This window comes from Venturia canescens, chromosome 3, assembly GCF_019457755.1.
Source record: "Venturia canescens isolate UGA chromosome 3, ASM1945775v1, whole genome shotgun sequence".
Taxonomy (NCBI): Eukaryota; Metazoa; Arthropoda; class Insecta; order Hymenoptera; family Ichneumonidae; genus Venturia; species Venturia canescens.
Window position 1 is genome coordinate 27,905,660 of NC_057423.1, and position 6,962 is coordinate 27,912,621.

Sequence of the window (6,962 nt, forward strand, 5' to 3'; positions counted from 1 at the left end):
TGCGAATCGAGATCATAAATTACAATCGACTGATGTCGTTTCCGAACGTGCATAAACATGAAATTTTGTAATCACCGATACACTTTTGTGCGAATCGATACAAATTAACAAGGTTCACTGACATTTCGTTCTGAATCGCTTTCCGACGTGTAATGATCTCGAATCGCTCGTCGGAAATCGATGCTGGTCGAAATGTCAGTGCATGTTGTTAAATTGTATCGATTCACACAAAAGTGTATCGGTGATCTCCAATTATCACGTTTATGAACGTTCGGAAACTACATCACTCGATTGTAAGTTATGATCTCGCATCGCACGTCGGAATCTGATTTTGTTCGAAATGTCAGTGAATCTTCTTGATTTGTTGCGATTCTCACAAAAATCTATCGGTGATCACCGTTCTTCATGTTTATGAACGTTCGGAAACGACATCACTCGATTGTAAGTTATGATCTCGGATCGCATATCGGAAAGCTGTTCAGTTCGAAATGTCAGTGAATCTTGTTAATTTTTATCGATTTACACAAAAGTTTAACGGTGATCACCAATTTTCACGTTTATGATGGTTCGGAAACGACATCACTCGATTGTAAGGTATGATCTCGATTCGCACATCGGAAAGCGATTCAGAACGAAATGTCAGTGAATCTTGTTAATTTGTGTCGATTCACACAAAAGTGTATCGGTGATCACCAATTTTCATGTTCATGAACGTTCGGAAACGACATCATTCGATTGTAAGGTATGATCTCGAATAGCACGTCGGAATCTGATTTTGTTCGAAATGTCAGTGAATCTTCTTGATTTGTTGCGATTCTCACAAAAATCTATCGGTGATCACCGTTCTTCATGTATATGAACGTTCGGAAACGACATCACTCGATTGTAAGTTATGATCTCGGATCGCATATCGGAAAGCTGTTCAGTTCGAAATGTCAGTGAATCTTGTTAATTTTTATCGATTTACACAAAAGTTTAACGGTGATCACCAATTTTCACGTTTCTGATGGTTCGTAAACGACATCTCTCGATTGTAAGGTATGATCTCGATTCGCACATCGGAAAGCGATTCAGAACGAAATGTCAGTGAATCTTGTTAATTTGTGTCGATTCACACAAAAGTGTATCGGTGATCACGAATTTTCATGTTTATGAACGTTCGGAAACGACATCACTCGATTGTAATTTATGATCTCGATTCGCACATCGGAAAGCGATTCAGAACGAAATGTCAGTGAATCTTGTTAATTTCTATCGATTCACACAAAAGTGAATCGGTGATCACCAATTTTCATGTTTATGCACGTTCGGATACGACATAACTCGATTGTAAGTTATGATCTCGAATCGCACGTCGGAAAGCTGCTCTTTTCGAAATGTCAGTGAATGTTGTTAATTTTTATCGATTTACACAAAAGTTTATCGGTGATCACCAATTTTCACGTTTATGATGGTTCGGAAACGACATCACTCGATTGTAAGGTATGATCTCGATTCGCACATCGGAAAGCGATTCAGAACGAAATGTCAGTGAATCTTGTTAATTTGTGTCGATTCACACAAAAGTTTATCGGTGATCACCAATTTTCATGTTTATGAACGTTCGGAAACGACATCACTCGATTGTAAGGTATGATCTCGAATCGCACGTCGGAATCTGATTTTGTTCTAAATGTCAGTGAATCTTCTTGATTTGTTGCGATTCTCACAAAAATCTATCGGTGATCACCGTTCTTCATGTTTACGAACGTTCGGAAACGACATCACTCGATTGTAAGTTATGATCTCGGATCGCATGTCGGAAAGCTGTTCAGTTCGAAATGTCAGTGAATCTTGTTAATTTTTATCGATTTACACAAAAGTTTAACGGTGATCACCAATTTTCACGTCTATGATGGTTCGGAAACGACATCACTCGATTGTAAGTATGATCTCGATTCGCACATCGGAAAGCGATTCAGAACGAAATGTCAGTGAATCTTGTTAATTTCCATCGATTCATACAAAAGTGTATCGGTGAACACCAATTTTCATGTATATGAACGTTCGGAAACGACATCACTCGATTGTAAGGTATGATCTCGATTCGCACATCGGAAAGCGATTCAGAACGAAATGTCAGTGAATCTTGTTAATTTATGTCGATTCACACAAAAGTGTATCGGTGATCACCAATTTTCATGTTCATGAACGTTCGGAAACGACATCATACGATTGTAAGGTATGATCTCGATTCGCACATCGGAAAGCGATTCAGAACGAAATGTCAGTGAATCTTGTTAATTTCCATCGATTCATACAAAAGTGTATCGGTGAACACCAATTTTCATGTATATGAACGTTCGGAAACGACATCACTCGATTGTAAGGTATGATCTCGAATCGCACGTCGGAAAGCTGTTCAGTTCGAAATGTCAGTGAATCTTGTTCATTTTTATCGATTTACACAAAAGTTTATCGGTGATCACCAATTTTCACGTTTATGATGGTTCGTAAACGACATCACTCGATTGTAAGGTATGATCTCGATTCGCACATCGGAAAGCGATTCAGAACGAAATGTCAGTGAATCTTGTTAATTTGTGTCGATTCACACAAAAGTTTATCGGTGATCACCAATTTTCATGTTTATGAACGTTCGGAAACGACATCACTCGATTGTAAGGTATGATCTCGAATCGCACGTCGGAAAGCTGTTCAGTTCGAAATGTCAGTGAATCTTGTTAATTTTTATCGATTCACACCAAAGTGTATCGGTGATCACCAATGTTCATGTTTATGAACGTTCGGAAATGACATCACTCGATTGTAATTTATGATCTCGAATCGAAATGTCATTGAATATTGTTAATTTGTCATGAATTGAACAAAAATTTTATTGGTGATCACCAATCTTCATGTTTATGAACGTTCGGAAACGTTTTCATCGCTCGATTGTCAGTTCAGATCTCAAATGGCCCTTCGGATTGCGATACTAAATGTCTGTAAAATTGTTGATATGTGACGTTTATCGGTGAACGTTTCCAATCTTTCATAAACATGAAAATAGGTAATCAGCGATAATCTTTTGTGTTAATCGTTACAAATCAACAATTTTTTCCGACATTTCTATCAGAATCGCAATCCGAAATGCGATTCGAGACCGGAACTGACAATCGAACGATGTCGTTTCTGAACGTTCACAAATATGAAAATTGGTGATCACAAATAAACTTTTGTGAGAATCGTTACAAATTATCAAGATTCACTTACAATTCGAACAGAATCGGTTTCCGACGTGCGAATCGAGATCATAAATTACAATCGAGTTATGGCGTTTCCGAACGTGCATAAACATGAAAATTGGTGATCACCGATTCACTTTTGTGTGAATCGATAGAAATTAACAAGATTCACTGACATTTCGTTCTGAATCGCTTTCCAATGTGCGAATCGAGACCATAACTTACAATCGAGTGATGTCGTTTCCGAACCATCATAAACGTGAAAATTGGAGATCACCGATACACTTTTTTGTGAATCGATACAATTTAACAACATTCACTGACATTTCGAAAAGAGCAGCTTTCCGACGTGCGATTCGAGATCATAACTTACAATCGACTGATGTCGTTTCCGAACGTGCATAAACATGAAAATTGGTGATCACCGATTCACTTTTGTGTGAATTGATAGAAATTAACAAGATTCACTGACATTTCGTTCTGAATCGCTTTCCGATGTGCGAATCGAGATCATAACTTACAATCGAGTGATGTAGTTTCCGAACCATCATAAACGTGAAAATTGGAGATCACCGATACACTTTTGTGTGAATCGATACAATTTAACAACATTCACTGACATTTCGAAAAGAGCAGCTTTCCGACGTGCGATTCGAGATCATAACTTACAATCGAGTTATGGCGTTTCCGAACGTGCATAAACATGAAAATTGGTGATCACCGATTCACTTTTGTGTGAATCGATAGAAATTAACAAGATTCACTGACATTTCGTTCTGAATCGCTTTCCAATGTGCGAATCGAGATCATAAATTACAATCGACTGATGTCGTTTCCGAACGTGCATAAACATGAAATTTTGTGATCACCGATACACTTTTGTGCGAATCGATACAAATTAACAAGGTTCACTGACATTTCGTTCTGAATCGCTTTCCGACGTGTAATGATCTCGAATCGCTCGTCGGAAATCGATGCTGGTCGAAATGTCAGTGCATGTTGTTAAATTGTATCGATTCACACAAAAGTGTATCGGTGATCTCCAATTATCACGTTTATGAACGTTCGGAAACTACATCACTCGATTGTAAGTTATGATCTCGCATCGCACGTCGGAATCTGATTTTGTTCGAAATGTCAGTGAATCTTCTTGATTTGTTGCGATTCTCACAAAAATCTATCGGTGATCACCGTTCTTCATGTTTATGAACGTTCGGAAACGACATCACTCGATTGTAAGTTATGATCTCGGATCGCATATCGGAAAGCTGTTCAGTTCGAAATGTCAGTGAATCTTGTTAATTTTTATCGATTTACACAAAAGTTTAACGGTGATCACCAATTTTCACGTTTATGATGGTTCGGAAACGACATCACTCGATTGTAAGGTATGATCTCGATTCGCACATCGGAAAGCGATTCAGAACGAAATGTCAGTGAATCTTGTTAATTTGTGTCGATTCACACAAAAGTGTATCGGTGATCACCAATTTTCATGTTCATGAACGTTCGGAAACGACATCATTCGATTGTAAGGTATGATCTCGAATAGCACGTCGGAATCTGATTTTGTTCGAAATGTCAGTGAATCTTCTTGATTTGTTGCGATTCTCACAAAAATCTATCGGTGATCACCGTTCTTCATGTATATGAACGTTCGGAAACGACATCACTCGATTGTAAGTTATGATCTCGGATCGCATATCGGAAAGCTGTTCAGTTCGAAATGTCAGTGAATCTTGTTAATTTTTATCGATTTACACAAAAGTTTAACGGTGATCACCAATTTTCACGTTTCTGATGGTTCGTAAACGACATCTCTCGATTGTAAGGTATGATCTCGATTCGCACATCGGAAAGCGATTCAGAACGAAATGTCAGTGAATCTTGTTAATTTGTGTCGATTCACACAAAAGTGTATCGGTGATCACCAATTTTCATGTTCATGAACGTTCGGAAACGACATCATTCGATTGTAAGGTATGATCTCGATTCGCACATCGGAAAGCGATTCAGAACGAAATGTCAGTGAATCTTGTTAATTTCCATCGATTCATACAAAAGTGTATCGGTGATCACGAATTTTCATGTTTATGAACGTTCGGAAACGACATCACTCGATTGTAATTTATGATCTCGATTCGCACATCGGAAAGCGATTCAGAACGAAATGTCAGTGAATCTTGTTAATTTGTGTCGATTCACACAAAAGTTTATCGGTGATCACCAATTTTCATGTTTATGAACGTTCGGAAACGACATCACTCGATTGTACGGTATGATCTCGATTCGCACGTCGGAATCTGATTTTGTTCTAAATGTCAGTGAATCTTCTTGATTTGTTGCGATTCTCACAAAAATCTATCGGTGATCACCGTTCTTCATGTTTATGAACGTTCGGAAACGACATCACTCGATTGTAAGTTATGATCTCGGATCGCATGTCGGAAAGCTGTTCAGTTCGAAATGTCAGTGAATCTTGTTAATTTTTATCGATTTACACAAAAGTTTATCGGTGATCACCAATTTTCACGTTTATGATGGTTCGTAAACGACATCACTCGATTGTAAGGTATGATCTCGATTCGCACATCGGAAAGCGATTCAGAACGAAATGTCAGTGAATCTTGTTAATTTGTGTCGATTCACACAAAAGTGTATCGGTGATCACGAATTTTCATGTTTATGAACGTTCGGAAACGACATCACTCGATTGTAATTTATGATCTCGATTCGCACATCGGAAAGCGATTCAGACCGAAATGTCAGTGAATCTTGTTAATTTCTATCGATTCACACAAAAGTGAATCGGTGATCACCAATTTTCATGTTTATGCACGTTCGGATACGACATAACTCGATTGTAAGTTATGATCTCGAATCGCACGTCGGAAAGCTGCTCTTTTCGAAATGTCAGTGAATGTTGTTAATTTTTATCGATTTACACAAAAGTTTATCGGTGATCACCAATTTTCACGTTTATGATGGTTCGGAAACGACATCACTCGATTGTAAGGTATGATCTCGATTCGCACATCGGAAAGCGATTCAGAACGAAATGTCAGTGAATCTTGTTAATTTGTGTCGATTCACACAAAAGTTTATCGGTGATCACCAATTTTCATGTTTATGAACGTTCGGAAACGACATCACTCGATTGTAAGGTATGATCTCGAATCGCACGTCGGAATCTGATTTTGTTCTAAATGTCAGTGAATCTTCTTGATTTGTTGCGATTCTCACAAAAATCTATCGGTGATCACCGTTCTTCATGTTTACGAACGTTCGGAAACGACATCACTCGATTGTAAGTTATGATCTCGGATCGCATGTCGGAAAGCTGTTCAGTTCGAAATGTCAGTGAATCTTGTTAATTTTTATCGATTTACACAAAAGTTTAACGGTGATCACCAATTTTCACGTCTATGATGGTTCGGAAACGACATCACTCGATTGTAAGTATGATCTCGATTCGCACATCGGAAAGCGATTCAGAACGAAATGTCAGTGAATCTTGTTAATTTCCATCGATTCATACAAAAGTGTATCGGTGAACACCAATTTTCATGTATATGAACGTTCGGAAACGACATCACTCGATTGTAAGGTATGATCTCGATTCGCACATCGGAAAGCGATTCAGAACGAAATGTCAGTGAATCTTGTTAATTTATGTCGATTCACACAAAAGTGTATCGGTGATCACCAATTTTCATGTTCATGAACGTTCGGAAACGA